A 17,248-nucleotide genomic window follows, 5' to 3' on the forward strand; every position below is an offset into this window, starting at 1 on the left:
TTGAAACTTTTTTTTTTTATATGAGCTATTATGTACATGTTAAGCTTTCATTTGTACCTTTGAAGGAATAGAAACAGTAGGATAGAAATTGGCTTGACAGGTTTGCAGCTGGGATAATTTGGAGAATATTTGTTCAGTTCTGACAACTCTGTAGCATGAGTGAAGACATTTGGAGTAACATATTTGAGATGATTTAAAGAAGATGTTTGGCGAAGACACTCCTGAAAAGGAAAAAAATATTGCTTCCATGGTAACACATAGTTAACATCTTTAATGGGGAATTATTTCCATTATATTAATATCCAATTCCAATAGAAAGAATCAAAGCAATAATATTTTAATTACTGTCAACAAAATTTACAAAGGTATTCAAATATATTAATTAGGCACAGGAAATTACTTTATAGACTTGATTATTTGCAAGATAGTAAAGAAACTGTTCTAATTAAAGAGCTTTAATATTGCCTTACATAATTTCCTCTTTCTGTTTACCTTTCCATCTATGGCAAAGGTGCTTAGCCATGAAAACTTCATTTAATTTACACTTATTAGTTTACTGCAGTATTATATTAGATTTTCTTCAGTTTTCTGATGCCCAAAGTATAAATGACCTTTATTAACCAGAATTCCTGACTGGAGAAAGAAGTCCTATTGGACTTTTAGATGCCTTAGTATTTTAAATACAACATGTTTCAATATATCCATTGTCCAATAAAATCCATCCTAATATAAGAAATTTTATCTGATGCAATTATTAGTGACATATTCACCAAAATCCAAGACAACTTCAAATTTAAGAAAACCCTCCAATAATTAGACTCTATGTACAGAAAATATATAATTTGTTATATTTTTTCAGAGTTGGAGAGTCATCTTAAATTCATCATTCCCCCTTTCCCCCACTGCTACAGCAGGAGGACAGGCAGCATAATCAGAAGAGAGGAAGAAAATATGATTTCGGAGGGTTGAGAGTGCACACACACAAGCAGCCCCCTCCTCTCAACAACTAAGTCTGGCATGGGAAAAAAGCATGGCAGTACAGATCAAGGCCCCTGTGGTGAGGGAGGGAGTGGGGAAAAGACAGGGGGATAGGGTGAATGGGTCCCCAGGGCCAGGGCGGATCATGGGCCACCCAGAGCCCAGGCGGCTCATCCAGGGGCAAAGTGGAGCTCCCACTGCTATGCATACCACCATGGCAGGCACAGGGGGCATGTGTAGATGCCCCTCCGATCTTTGTGCAGGATGGAGGTGGGCTGCTGCTGTGGACTGGGGTCTTCACCCTACCACTGGTGCTTTGGAAGCAGTGCTATGCCACATGCCTCCTGTGCAGTTTCTGTGCTGCCTGCCTGGTAGTGGGAGGCATGCGGCATTGCACAACTGGTGGGGCACCAGCAGTGGGGTGTGGAGTGCAATCCGCAGAGGCAGTTTCCCCTCTCCCATGCACAGCGCACACCAGGGGGCACTCTGTGCCTGTCCTGGGGGGTGCAGGCAATGGTGGGAGCCCCTAGACAAGCTGCCCAGGCAGCGAGCATCCCACAATCTACTGCAGGGCCCCATTCACCCCCTCCACAGGGGTCTTGATCTGCCCCCCAACACACACCCCTTCCCTCCCCTGCACCTCTTCTCATCTACACATTTACTTGCTGGGCACTGCTCCACATATGGCCAGGCTGCAGGTTCTAGGTGCTTGTCTTTGTCTGTGCATGCCCCTCTACACCACTGCAGCCACCTGGGGGCCACCCCTAGGTTGCCTGCACTTGGTGGGGAGGGGGCTTAGCTTCATTAGCCCTGGCTTTCAACTGCCTATGACAGGCAGAAGGGGGGATGCTGGTAGAAGGGCGGGGGGGTGCAGGCAGCCCCCTTTCCCTGTGCCTGCCCCCATATTTCTTCCCATCATGCACTGAGGCCAGATGATCTGACTGATGATTCATACACACCATTAGCTGAAGGTCCAAGGGATAGCCAGAATCAAAGACAGAGAGTCAAAGTCCAATCCATGGCCAAAATGCTAGGTAGAACAAGGTCAGGGATTGTCAGGTCAGATACCTACAGAAGCCAAGTTCCAGCAATTCCAGATGAGAAGAAGAGGCAGAGGTACTAGTTCAGGCAAGGTCAGTGATACATGGTCAAATCTAGAAGCAAGGCACAAAAGCAAGGAAACAATGGAGTGGTTCAAGAGCGGCAGGACTTTACTGTCCAGACAGCTTCTGTAGGAAACAGGAAACCTTATATATGTGGAAGCATCCAGCTAGCATCCTGGAGCCCTGGGCCAATCCGGAACCAGCAGTGGGAGGCTTTACCCCATCATGGCCCTTTTCCTTGCCAGTCTTCCTTCCTTCATGAGCTGCAGCCTTGTGAAGGGCTGAGCTTGCCCTCAGTCCCTTAACTCTGGGCTTTGGGAGTGGGTCCTGACATTCCTCCCCATCCTTATGGTGGCTACCTGTGTATGCCCTCCCCCCCACCATTGCCTACTCACCCATGCAGCCTTTGCCCCCTTGCTCCCCACAGCTTTTGCACCCTCTTCCACTCCCTATACTGTTATGCCAATAAGGGGAGGGGAGGGGAGGGGAGGGGAGGGGAGGGGAGGGGGAAGAAGCTTCAGGGCCAAATGCAGGCGGGTGGCAGGTGGGGCAGGGTGTATAGAGAGCAGGTGATGATGGCTGTTGTGCCTCTGACTCTTGCCCCCGCCTGGAATATGAGTTGGGGACAAAGCTGCCATCCCCCTCACTCCTCTTTGTACTTGAATGAAAAATGAGGGGCTTTCCCCCCTCCCATGCTGAATGAAGAAAAAACCTCGTCATGGGTTCAAGTAAATATGTCTGCAGAGGAAGAATGGACATTTCTTGTTAGCAAGAGTATTTCAACTCTTTCTATGTATGTCATCTCTGTCATCTTCTTTAAAAAGCCTAACCCCATACACTATGCATTTTAGAGGATAGTTTCTGTGATTTGAATTTTGATCATATGTTATATAAATTTTATTAGAACCTGATTTCAAGTGTTAGTGCATTCATGTCTATTAACTATGCAAAAAGTATCAGGTGATACCAGAGTTGTTACATCTAAATATGCTGGTGCACCTATGAACTGTTTGCTCATGTTTTTGGGTATCAGAAGCATGATATGTAGTCTGAGAGTTACTAACAGAAAAGTTCCAAAGCAACATTAAAATAAAATAATTTTGGGAAATTAAATATAGCACAAGACTTGGAATAGGCAGCTTCATAGATCCAAGAATTATAGCAAAGCCAGCTGCTATAATGAATCAATGATGTTCCCCTAAATATTTGTTATTAAGTATTTTGAATAAAGGTGATGAAAGTTTCATAGTTTCATAGTTGGTAGAGTAGGAAGGGACCCTACCAACAGATTATCTAGTCCGACCCCCTGCCATGGGCAGGAAAGAATGCTGGGGTCAAATGACCCCATCCAGGTGGCTGTCTAGCCTCCTTTGAAGACCCCTAGGGTAGGAGCAAGCAACACTTCCCTTGGAAGTTGGATCCAGCTCCTAGTCACCCTGACTGTGAAGTAGTGCTTCCTGATATCTAGCCTGAATCTACTCTCAGTCAACTTATGGCTACTGTTCCTTGTTACCCCCGGTAGCTCTTGGGGGAACAGGGACTCTCCCATTGCCTGCTGGTCCCTCTTGGCAAGTTTATAGGAGGCCACCATATCCCCTCTCAGCCTTCTTTTCTGGAGGCTGAACAGGTTCAGGTCCTGTAGCCTCTCCTTGCAGGGCCTGCCTTGCTGACCCCTGATCATGCGAGTGGCCTTCCTCTGGACCCTCTCGATGCTGTCCACATCCCTCCTAGTTGTAGCCTGTCCCTCTCATCTAGCATGTTCACTTCTCCCCACATCTTAGTGTCATCTACTTGAACAAGGTGGTTTTCGCCCCCTCATCCAAATCACCGATGAAGATACTGAACAGTGCGGGCCTGAGGACTGAGCTCTGGGGAACCCCACTGCCAACATCTCTCCAGGTTGAAAATGACCCATCCACCACCACTCTCTGGGTGCAGCCCTCCAGCCAATTTGTGACCCATCTGATTGTGTAGGCGTCGACACCACAGATGCCTAATTTTTTAATGAGGATGGGGTGAGAGACAGTGTCAAAGGCCTTCCTAAAGTCCAGGGAGATTACGTCCACCGCAACACCCATGTCCAAGGCTTTTGTGACCTAGTCGTAGAAGGCCACCAGGTTGGTCTGATAGGACCTACCTCTAATGAACCCGTGTTGATTGCCCCTAAGCATAAACTCCCCTGCTGGCCCTCGCAGATGTGCTCCTAGATAATTTTCTTAACGAGCTTCCCCAGGACCAAGGTAAGACTAACGGGCCTATAGTTTCCTGTGTCCTCTTTCCTCCCTTTTTTGAAAATGGGGACCACATTGGCCCTTTTCCAGTCATCGTGCACCTCACCAGAGCACCACGAATGCTCGTAAAGCTGTGCCAGGGGTCTTGCAATGACCTCTGCCATTTCCCTAAGCACTCTGGGGTGGAGATCATCAGGACCTGCTGATTTGAACACGTCCAGTCCCTCCAGAAGTTCCCTGACAAGGTCCTCACTGACCCTAGGCCTGGCTACACCTCCCCTGGGTCAATCCGGAATCCCAGTGGTGGGGATGTCCCTGTCCCTGCTCAGAAAAATGGAAGCAAACAATCTGTTAAAGAGATTACCTTTGTCATCTGGCGCTACCACCAGATTACCAAGCCTGTCCTGCGGAGGCCCCACATTATTTGGCACCTTCTTTTTATTCCCTATGTATTTAAAAAAGACTTCTTGTTATTTTTGATCTGGGTCCCTAGTCTCAGTTCCATCTCTGCCTTAGCCTTCCTAATAGCTCCCGTACCATCCTCTTTGGTGATGGCCCCTCCCTTCCATTGGGTGTACACCTCCTTTTTTGCTTTGAGGCATTCATGGGTGCTTCTGGTGAGCCATGGGGGCTTTTGAGCACTCCTGCCCTCTTTGGTCCGCGTGGGGATTGTCATGCTTTGGGCTTGGAGGATTGTCTCCCTAAGGAACAACCACTCTTCTTGGACTCCCAACTCCCGTCCCCTCCGGGACCTCAGTGCCTCCCCAACTAGTCTCCTTACCTCATTGAAATCCACCCTCCTGAGGTCCAGGGCTGCTGCCTTGCTGCAGGCCTTTGACACACTGTGCTGGATGGTAAATTCCAGTAAGCGATGGTTGCTATCACCCAGGTGGTCAAGCACCTGCAGTTCCCTCACCAGGTTGTCACTTGTGGCCAGGACCAGGTCCACCAAGGCATTTCCCCTGGTGGGACTGTGCACCTTCTGGGTTAGGTGGAGGTCCTGTAACTCAGCTAGGAACCTGCGTGAGTGGTCAGACCTGGCTGACTGCTCTTCTTAGCAGATGTCCAGGTAGTTTAGGTCACCCATGATAACCATGTCCTTCGACTTAACTGCCTCTGTGAGCTGACCTGAGAATTCCCAGTCCAGCTCTTCTCCCTGGTTAGGTGACCTGTAGTAGACCCACACCATTAGGTCCCTTTCCCCCCACCCCCCTTGTATTCTGACCCAGAGCACCTCTGTCTGCCCTACCTCAGACCCAGTGCTGTTTGCAGAGGATGTGTATTGCTCTTTGATGTAGAGCACCACACCCCCACCTTTCCTTCCTGTTCTATCCTGCCTGTACAGTCTATATCCCTTGATGTTTACCACTTAGACATGCATTGGATCCCACCAAGCTTCAGTGAGCCCTACTATGTCTGGGTTTGTGTTAGCTAGCAGGAAGGCAAGTTCCTCCTGCTTTTTCCCCATACTGCGAGCATTGGTGTAGAGGCATTTTAGGCCTCCTGAGAGTGTATGTGCCTCCTCCCCAATCCCCGGACTGTCCAGGCCCCTGACACTTATCTAGGTATTTCTTGTGCTCATCACCTGAAATGGCTGGGCTGTTCTTGTGTGTGTTTCTTGGTTTGTTGTTCTGTGGCTCCCTTTGTCCTCTTCTTCCCCCTGCCCCAATATGCCTAGTTTAAAGCCTGCCAGAGGAAATCACCCAACTTGGAAGAGAACACACGCTTACCTTTGGGGGAGAGGTGAAGCCCATCCCACACAAGCATGTCTCTCATTCTGAAGTGAGGGTTGCGGTCCAGAAAGCTGAAGCCCACCGCAGGACACCATTCCTGAAGCCTCAAGTTGATGTCCCAGATGCAGGTCGCATGGTGTCTTCCATGCCAGCTGCCTTCAAAATATTTCTATTGGCTCTCATGGAGGTAGATGGGGTAAAAGGTAATGGAAACCCCTCACAAAATTTCTCTTATGTTTAGATAAGGTGACAGAAGAGAATACTTTGTAGGATTAAAGAAAAATTACATGGAAGATTTTTTTTTTTTTTAAGAAGAAAAAAGAAAACTTAGTTCATTTAAGTGCCTAAATAGAAATTGATGAGATTTTTGATAGGTGCTTAATACCTAGTTCCTATTTGAAGCACCATTTTCAATTAAAAGAGTTGGGTCACAAACTCATAAGAAAATCTTCTAGATTTCCACTGGAAATGAATACAAATGCAATGCTTTCCATAAACTGTTATATATGCCTGCTCTACTTCTGTGCTGCACTGTCTTACTCTCTACTATTCTGGATGAATCTAAATTTTCCCAGTGTTCTTCATATCAAATATCTGCTCTGTACTCTAACTATTCTAGATTAGTTTATATAGCCTTGCCCCTATATTTGCCTTTGATGTTCTCAATTATTTACCATTCTTTTGTCCATATTATAACTCAAGTTATTAGTTACACATAAACATACCTTTGCTCACTGGCATTACCAATTATCTCATATACATATTGTGTGTGTTGTTCATTCCTTGTCACATTATTGTGCTTCTCTTTCTTCATAATTTATTGCCTAATACCAGTTCTGCCCATGTTACTTTGTCATACCCCTCAGTTTTGATATACAGCTTTTTTAGTGTGCTTTTTCATCCTGTTACACTAGATTCTTCCAAGCTTTTCTTCATTTCCATCTCTATTTGTAGCAAACCATATCTCTGCCTGTACATTTTGAAAGCATTGATCTACTTCCTCCCACATAACATACCCGTCTCTTGTCTTACCTGTCTGCTTCCACTGTAGATTAAGCTGTCATTTCTTTGCTTTATATTTTATACATTTTGACATGTAGCAAATACACCTTGTCTTAACTTCATTGAATTGTTCATTTTTAAGTCCCTTCCTTAAAAATTTAATTAATATACAATTTGCTCCATGTTATTTAAGTGGCACAACATCAAAGCAATGTATTCATGTATTTGTTGCACCATCCTCAAACTATCCCATAAGACTAGTAGCATGGGAAGTCTCCAGTTACATAAGAGTAATTTACTCTAATTTATCACGTCACAATTTATTACACTGCAGATTTACAGGTTTATTATAAACAATAAAGGTTAGTGGGATTAGAGATGTATTAATCCCTTTAACATTATTTATTCAGGGCAAAATATAAAGCTCAAACACTTTTACAGTTTAAATCTTACTTGGTGTTGTAAGGAAAAGATATCTGAATCATATATTTTTCCATTTCCTGAGTGAGCTAGATTATAGAGGATTGTTAGAGGCAGCAGACAACAACCAGAAAATGGTCATAAAAACAAGATAAATTTTAGCTGTCTTGCTACAAAGGAGAAATGTACCTGTTGCTGTGTATCCTGGCCTTTAAGAGTGAGATTAAGAATAGAAGTGGGTGCTATTGTTTCTAAAAAGGGAAGTAATTACTGGAAAAGTCAGTATGGTTTGCATATTAAACAGATGCTCCAATAGTTTTCCAATATAGACCTGATAGTACTTCAAGCAGTAACTCCACACTCTTTACAGACTGCTTTATTTATAGTGCAGATACTGAGAAACTGACAACCATTTACACTGAAGCTATGTATTCTGCAAAGTAACAGTCAACTGAGCCTTTGCCTAGTCTAGATGTCAAGGCACATCAGAATCTGCTGTTTTTTGAAAATGAAGTGTTCATCACAATGTAACATGTATCCCACAGAATAAAAAAAAATAAATGCCAGTTTCTTTAAAAATATATTCACCAAGAAGCACAATAAGAAAATAAAGGGGAAGTGGATATTTTAATGCTATAAAGTGGATATTTACATGCTGCTAATCCACAGCTAGTATACTTATAGATTATTTCTTTGGTCATAACTTGAGACATCATTTAAAAAAATGTGCAAAGGAACCACAAAGTAGCATTCAAAGAGGTAAATGATGATAAACTATTCAAATAGGGGGGAAATTTGTAACCAAAGCCACTGGTTTTCTACGTCAACTTAGTCCCACACTTATCTATCCAATCCATTCAGAAGAACAAAGCCAATATCCAGACAGCAGTGTAAATACTAAACCAGTGTTTACTTCTTAGGCTGATGTGGTACCTAGCACACAGTTAAAAATCTGTTGCTATTTACTGGTTGTCTGTAAGAAGAAATGAGTCCTACAAGACCAAAATGGCACAGCTTAATTAGCTTATTAATTAGAAGACAAATACCTTAACCAAACAATGATATAAAACATATATACTTTTCCCTTGTCTATACTAGTTCTGCATCAAATGAAAGAGAGCAGGTTCATCATATTTCACACATCCCTCCTTTTAGTCTGCTTGTTTACAATATATAGCTCCATAAAATCCAGCTAACTCCCACTTGCTTATCTTAAAAGCTGAAGTACAAAAATACCAAAGTACCAGATCATAAATCATCATGGCTTGTATCCATCTGGCAATTTCAAAAGTGGAAATATAAAAGTACAGAATGCTCACATCATTTATGTTTGTTTTTTATTAATATTTTGCAGTACTAAAGGTTCTGCTAAATCTCTTGTTGTAAGTGCTCAAGCATTGTGGAAGTTGTTCTTGGTGTTTTTGGTTCTTTCTTTAACAACTTAATATATAGGGACAAATTTAATGTGTGTTTCTAGCCTATATGGATGTATAAATATATCATTGATTAACCTAAAAAACCGTAAATATTAGCTACCACCATGATAAGTAATACAAATGGTTTAACTATGCTGCCATGCTAAATCCAAGCCTTTGTTAACAAGGCTCAGCTTTAGTTGGTACTTGAGGCTCAGATGAGTATGACACCTCCTAAACCAGGGGTATCAAAGATATGGCTCACTGAATGGCTCTGATCCATGGACCCCCATTCTCCAACTCCCAATGCTGCCCTGAGTTTCAGAGTTGACCCACATGTTGCATGCAGGACTAGCTTGACTGGCCCTGTGCACAGGTCCTGGTAGTCATACTATACATAGAATCTGCTCCACCCAATGCAGGACTCTAATTGTATATGTAACCTACTGCAGGCAGTGTGGGACTTGTTCTACATGTGGTGCCAACTCTCACTAGTCTCTACTGTGTGTGACTGCCACACACAGTACTCAGTTTGGAAACCAAGCTGCATATGGTATCTGCCCCGGCTGGTCCAAGAAGCTATATGCAGCATGGGTCCAGAAGCAGGCACTGTATGTGCTAGAGTCAGCATGCCAGGTGGGTGGGGATGAGTCCATGTGCCCAATTGGCCCATGAACTGGGCCCACTTCACTCATCTGGTCTTCAGGGTTATATGAGTTCGACCCTTTTGCCATAACAATTCAGCTATTGGTACTAAAGCATAGGTGAGTACTCCTTCTTCTTCCCCTCATCCAGCCCAGCACCCCAAGTTATAGGTTTTTGCCAGGTAGAATTTTGAGACTTATGCATACTCATCACACATGTAGGTAGCCACATACCTGCCCAATCAATGAGCAGCCTAGTGGGCATGCTCAGGAGCCATGCAAGCATGAATGTGTCTACACAACGTGGCTAATAATATAATAAATTATGTATCAATGCCAAAAATGCCACTTGTGCTGTTAGAAAACTGGCATTGTGGTGCATAAACTGGAAATAATTCTGCTCTGTATGTATCATCCTTGACAACAGAATAGCAGATTCACAAACAGATAGAGGCTTGTCCTAGTTTAGCCTAACTGTTACACGTGTTTCATGACTGAAACTGGGGTATAACTTCAAAAAAATTAGGCATTTGCTTTATTTCACGTTGCATAGTATAAGATATCTAAGTGATATGAAAGGGTAGAAAATGACTTTTTAGAGCAAATAGATTTGTTTTGGGGGTTTTTCATCTTTCCTCCCAAGAAATTCTCTGGAAAAAAAATATTTAAAAAAATAGGGGGCGGGGGCAGTGCAGAAGGTGTAAAGTGTTTATACTTTTGTCAATTAAACACAGAGTTTTTTTTTATTTTTAATTAAAATTTCTAGTATGAGTTTCTCAACAATTTTGAAGGGACAAAGACATTTTGAGGAAATATTTCTGATAAAAATGTGGAAAAAATCTGTCAGTGTGTGTATGTGTGTGTGTGTATATATATCTATATATCTATCTATATCTATACATTTATCTATATATGGGACCTGAATAATCCCATTGAAAATGCTGGATTGCAAATTATCTATCTATCTATCTATCTATCTATCTATCTATCTATCTGGATAGATAGATAGATAGATAGATAGATAGATAGATAGATAGATAGATAGATAGATAGATAGATAAAGAATTTGCAAACCAGCATTTTCAATGGAATTATTCAGATACACAGAGTTAAACGCATTCTTAAATCTCTATGGGCACATCTACACATTGCCCTACAGTTATGTACTGACACACTACATTGCTGTAGAATGAGCTATGACAACGTAGCAATCACGTGCGTCTACACATGATTGCCAGATATGTTGCCATAGCAGTGAGCTTCCTGGGTATAGCGTACCTCTATGGCAACGTAGCAGCAACATTTACCTGTGCTCTGCACATGGTGCAGTAACCACCCATATTGCACCATGTTTTAGTGCTTCCAAAAGGAAGTACTAAGGCACAGCACTATAGCAACATCTCTGTACAGTGAGGTGTAGATATGCTGCATGTCCAGGATCTTAGTCTATGCACTGATCCTAAAAGACTATTCATGGCCCACTGCTTACCACGGGCATGGTCTCCAGAATTGTTGTATGCTTCAGTGCCTAGTGACTCAGCTTTTTAGTAACAGCACTAGAATGTGCCTCGGTCTGGTACCAGATGTGTGACTTTAGAAACTGCCACCCCTAATGGGGAAGTTTGTATTTTGTCCCTACAAAATATTGCAATGCAAAATGTAGGTTCTGGTATTGCACTATTCTACCAAGTTAGAGCTGAGGAGGCCTAGAATCTCCCACATACTGATCTGTGCTCTAACCACTGGAATTTACTCAAAAGGTAGATGCTGTCAGTGGTCAGTTAGGGCATTTGTACACATGGTTGAGCTGCAGTGCTGGGCACTTTTAAAAGTGCACGGTGCTGCTGTGCATGCATTTGTATAAAAAGCAAAATGTGCATCAGTGCTGAGAAAATGGCAGTGGCATGCTTTGGAACTAAAACATATCAAAGGTGTTTTAGTTCAAAAGCATACCACCACCATTTTGTGGTGCATCACCACGGGGCTGATGCACATTTTGCCATTTATACAAATGCATGTGATGCAACACCGGGCACGTCAGCTCACATACGGATCTGGCTCAATCAGCTGAGTCTGCTTTGATGCACTGGATTTCCAATGCATCAGAGCAGGCAAATGTATGTGTATAAATGCTCTTAGGTACCAAAGCTAAGAAGACCCGGCAGTCTGAACCATAAGTGGGCAAAAGTGCCTATGCTCTAGAAAGATGGGAGTTCCTATGGTTACTGTTTCAACATCTGGGCTCTTTGTAGGCAGCTAATCCTTACCATAAACTGTAAAAGAAATTAAGCTCCTAAACTAGGTACTCTGACTCATCCTCCTGGTACCTTGTGCCTAATTAGAGGCACATATTAGGACATTCTGGATTTCTTCCATAGGCAATTGAGAATCTAGGCAGTGAATAAATTAATCTTGATCTAATTTTGTGATTTAGGCATCTTAGCTCCATTTAGTTCTTTCAGTCCACCTAAATCCCATATAGCACCTAGTTGACCTATCTGGATTTTGCCCAGGTCAATAGTAATTCTGGTGATTTGTTATAACAGTGTTTAAGGATTATTGTGCTTTACTTGCTGCACTTTGCCAGTTTAATAATGATCAGGTTATGAAGTAACACTAATATTCTTTTAAAATAATTATACATTTTTTTGACTACTTTTTTGACTGAAGTTCCAAACTATGAGCAGTATGCATGGAATATATATAAGTACAGCAAAGCATAAACATCTTATCCTTTTGTATTATCCTTCAGTTCATCAAACAAACTAAACTGCTAATATTTACATTATACAATTTGCAAAAAATCTTTAACATAGTATATCTTCGATTTTTTTTACCACTAACCAACCATCAGTGAGAGTTTTCAGAATGTGTAGCATGATCCTGAAGTAAATAGAACATGTTTTACTATGTTTCTCAATTGATGTTGTTATTCTTGCTATGCATTCATATTTACTAGAGAAATATTTGCTCTTCTTTAATATGTAGAAATATGTATAATTAGACATACTAAATGACAGTAGGTTAGCCTTACCATAAGATAGCTATCTCAGGTATTTAAAAGGTCCCCATTACTGAAATATCTGAGCTTCCCACAGCAATGTTATTTTCCCCATTTTATCAATGGATAACTGAGGCACAGAAAAGCCAAGACCCAGATACATTAAGGCATTTAACTTTTTAGCTTCCTACTGAAATGAAGGAACTTGCTCAGTGCCACTTAACACATTTGTGGTGGATCAGGGTATTGAACTTGGGTGTCACAAATCCAACTCTAACAGCTTGATCATTCTTTTCTCCTTCTTCTGCTGCTTTCTCTTCTTCTTTCCTTTTTACAGAGGTCTAAATCAGGGGTTGGCAATGTTTTTGGGCAGAGTTCCAACCCTCCCGCCCAACCTCCACTTGGGCTGGTGTGCTAGGGACAGATGGCAGAGGAGCTGTGAAATGGCTACACTGTCTTGTCAAATATTTTATCATCAAGCTGATACCAACTCATGTACATTTTAAGGTAATTTTCAAGAACTTACTGACTAGTTGAGTGCATGACTTGAAGAACGAACCTTGATACATAGGATATATTGTTATATCTGTAAGCTGATGGTTGGATTTATTCAAGGTATTTTACTACAGATGTTGGATGACGCACAATATTTTGTTCACACCATATTTTTCAACAAATATTTCCTTAGTGAATTCAAAGGCAAATCACCTAGAGATTGCTTAGGAATTTTTTTTTTTTCATCAAATACATTTGTTTTCCCTGCTGTTTTTCATTAAAATTGCTGACCAGCACAACCTGTCACTTCCTACTGCCAGATTCAGCTGTTGCTGTGGCTGATTGTTGCAGGAGCATATGCTGGTAGGGTTTAGTAGAGGGATTAAAAAAACTTTACCTCTTCTTATAATTAACAAGGGGATTGTTAAATAAATAAAAATAAATAACTATATTGTAATTCTATTGTTTTGATATTAAAATATAGATTTCTCTTTGTGTTTTATTTAGATCAGTTCTCTAGTAATTCATGTACACAATTGGGAGGTACGAGGGACCTGAGTTCCAATTCCTGTTTCTAGGATCATGTTTCTTACTTGCCATAAAGGCCAGGTGAAGACATCACACATAAACTGGTCTAAGTGATTGGAAATTGATCTGAATCTGTAACTATACAGAAGTTCTGCACACATAGAGCAGACTAAAAATGGTGGAACTGGGTCTAATATAGACCTGATTCTATGTACACTCAAAACTAATTGATTTAGCTTAGACTGGTTAATCAAACTTCTATACCATATCTCCTATTAATTCAAGTTAGATTGCTGTCCTCCCACATCCTAGCCTCCTTTGCAGCCCCCTGCTATCCCCAGAGGGAGTTGTGCTAACATTTGGCCCACACTCAGCTGCTCTGGCCAAGCACCCAGGGCCCAGCCAGCACAAGCCCTCTCCCCAGCCTCACCTTCTGCCTCTGGCCATCTGTCAGCTGCAGGTAGCAGAGGTAGGGAAGGGAGGCATCTGTGTCTCCTGCGTGAGTCCCAGGACCTGGGTGCCTGCATCCCCAGGCTGTGCCTCTGCACCCTATCACAAAGCACCCCACAACATACACACACACCTGACATTGACCCCAGGAGAACCCTCATGGTTTGACAGAGTCCCATAGGACCCAACCCTGCCTCCCACACACCGTCAGGGACCCTCATGCCCCTGTGCTTTGGCACAGTGCAGCTGAGTCCAACTCTGGCTCCCACACACCACATTTCAGAGGCCAGAGACAGGCACCCTTCCACATAGGCCCTAGAATGGATCACTCCCCGAGCAGGAGTAATTGTGGGCAGCTCACCTCTGGTGGGTTGGGGTGGCAGGGGGAGGAACATTGGGACTGGGCCTGCATACAGGAAAAACCTGTGACCTCTGGGTTTTGGGCACTGCCTGCATGAACCCAGGCCGTGGGCATGTGTGGTGCTGCAAGGCTTTTTTGGCAAACAGATACAGGGTCCCAGAGTACTGGGGGGGGGGGGGGGCATGCTTACCCATGCCCAGCAGCCAATCAGGGGTGTCCCAGGTCCTTAGCTCTGCTCAGCAGTCCAAGGAGACCTTGGGACCTGCTGGAAGGTGTGCAGGAGTTCCCCCAACCTGCAGGCCTCAGCCAGTGAAGGCAGCCTGCTTGCCCTCCCCCCTACCTCCACCAAAGGCCAAATATGTATACTGTTCACTACAAAAAAACCCACGTATCTTAGATCGACTCTGCTTCCAGCTTTTTAACATCTGTACTTAGTCTTAATCACTCAAGGGAACAGGGACTACCCTTCCTCCCCCTCCTTCTCAAAGGAGTGGCCTATCTGTTAGGCTACAGGCTTAGAAAACCTTACACTTGATTTCCCTTTTGGCTGCCCAATAGCCTAGCTTCTTCCACAGGAGTGGAAGAGTGCCTTCCCTTCCCATTAGCACTATTTTGTAAGTGACAGATATAGATCTGAGTCTCTTCAAGATGTGAAAGGTTCCTGAAACACTTTCTGGGTAAGTGTTCTTACCATGATAGTACTATGTAAAAAAACACTAGTGCTGCTAATGGACATTTAGTTCCCTATCCTTAGAAGGAGATTTGGTACTCTGTATCCCAATTGCACAGAGGCTTTAGAGAGGGGCCCTGTTTAGAAAAAAAAAATCCCTTGTACCTACTGTTTCTTATTGGTTAGCTTTAGGCACTTTCCTGCTCAACAAGCAGCTACCTGGACTTCTTAAAATTTCCTTTTGAATGTACTGTAACAGGGACCCACAGGCTCCTGTTACTTTAAGAGGATGCTGCAGCAGACTAAACTTGTTCTATGGGAGCTGGCAGCTTGGCAAAGGATAACTGCTGGGAAGTGCAGAGCAGTAACAACAGGGACAGGAGCGAACAATGAAAGGGTCACTAACTTGGAACTAGCTGCAGTGCAATAAGCAATGCATGCCAGGAGCACACCTCTAGGCAACAACTGCAGGCAACTGAGCTAAGCCGCAATGAAGGAAGGCAGGCTGCCCATCAGGCCTAAACTGAAAACTCTGTGTGTGGCTGGAGAGCCACCTAACATGAAGGTGCGGGCTTTGGAGGCACATAAGTTCAGTGCCTGAAGCCAGGCAATTAGGGTGGTCTTGGAGGCTGCTAGAAGAGAGCTCCCAAGGAAGATGGTTGTAGCAGAGGGACTGGCAGGTACTTGAGCTGTCCCATAATTGCCAGCAAAGGTGGCAAGTATATATCTTTGTAAAAAATATCTATTACTTTCAGTAATACCATTTCAAAGACAGAGGTCTTTTGGAAACAGATCACTTGCCAAGGAGTTGTGTTTGGATCCTGAAAGATCTCTGTCTTTGAAATGGTATTACTGGAAGTCCAGAAAGACTAGGGAATTTAATGCTGAGCAACACCATGCCTAATGACTAGGGATCCTGGTTTTCCCTGATTTTAAAAAATCCCCAGTTTTCCGTTTAAAAAAACAAAAAGTAACCCCAAATCCACATTTTTCCATGATTTAAATGAAACACCAGTTACACACACACACACCCTTTTTTTTAACCAAAAATTGAGAATTTTTTTTAAATTGAAGAAAACCAGGATCCCTGCTAATGACTGATTTCACATATTCTGACCAATGAAATGTTAGCAGAGATAGAGGCCCAACCATCATGTGTATAATTTTCCCTTTATTTATAGCTTGTCCATGTCTCCCACAGTCAAACTATATTTTTAGGAAGTTGTGTCTTCATCTCTTTTGTCTTCTAAAATCTGTTATAAAAGCTTTTTACAGTCAATGTAAACATTCTGTTTTTCACACCTTGTTTATCCCTATTAGTGTTAAGACTTTTTCTTTCCTAAGTTGTTTGCAGTGAAACATATCCCTCCACTTTTCTATCTCTTCATATCAATGTAGTTTCTCCAAAGATATCTAATCACAACAGTGTGGAAAATTATGATTGATAATTGAGAACTATTTTCATTCAGATTAATTTAGCCCTTCAGTTTTCTTGAGAAAACAATCGCATTGAATACTAGCTCCTTAGTGATTTATTGAAGTTTAAACCACAGGTGCACCAAATCTTTACTCTTCTCACAGGGAGATCTTTGAACACCCCCATATTCATTTCAGTTTCTGTAATTGGTTTATAATAGCAGCCTGGATGAAATATGCACAAGGTTTAAAAGCAATCCAAAAATCTAATTTCTGCTATTTATTTTATGATGATGTTTAAAAATGAAAACCACTGTATTGTAAGCTTAAGTGATTGTGAATATAAGCTATTTATGTAATTTTGCTATAACATCACAAGCTGTCTATACAGAGAATGTTGTACAGGAAAGACACAATGTCACATTTTCCCCTCCTTCATTGATCTTGTTGAAGAGGCAATGTTTTTTATGGAATGCTTCAGACTCAGAGGTGGATGCACTTCATATATTCATTGTGAAGATGCATATAAAAGGTAGTAGTTAAATTATAATGATGACTTTATCTTTAATCACCTCATGCAATTCTACTGGAATCCATAATAGAGTTTGGCAGGCTTTGGCTATCCTGCTATTTCAAAAACCATTTAGATGGAAAAGAAGGAAGATTGTTTGGAAAGATAAGGAGAAGGAAATTAATGAGGACAGTTTTCCCTTGTTATTTCTATGCCTTTAAAGTTGCAAGCATAATGTAATACTAGAGCATGAAAATATTCATATATTTAGATATGAAAATCATATATAA

This window comes from Alligator mississippiensis, chromosome 1 (genome assembly GCF_030867095.1).
Source record: "Alligator mississippiensis isolate rAllMis1 chromosome 1, rAllMis1, whole genome shotgun sequence".
Taxonomy (NCBI): domain Eukaryota; kingdom Metazoa; phylum Chordata; order Crocodylia; family Alligatoridae; genus Alligator; species Alligator mississippiensis.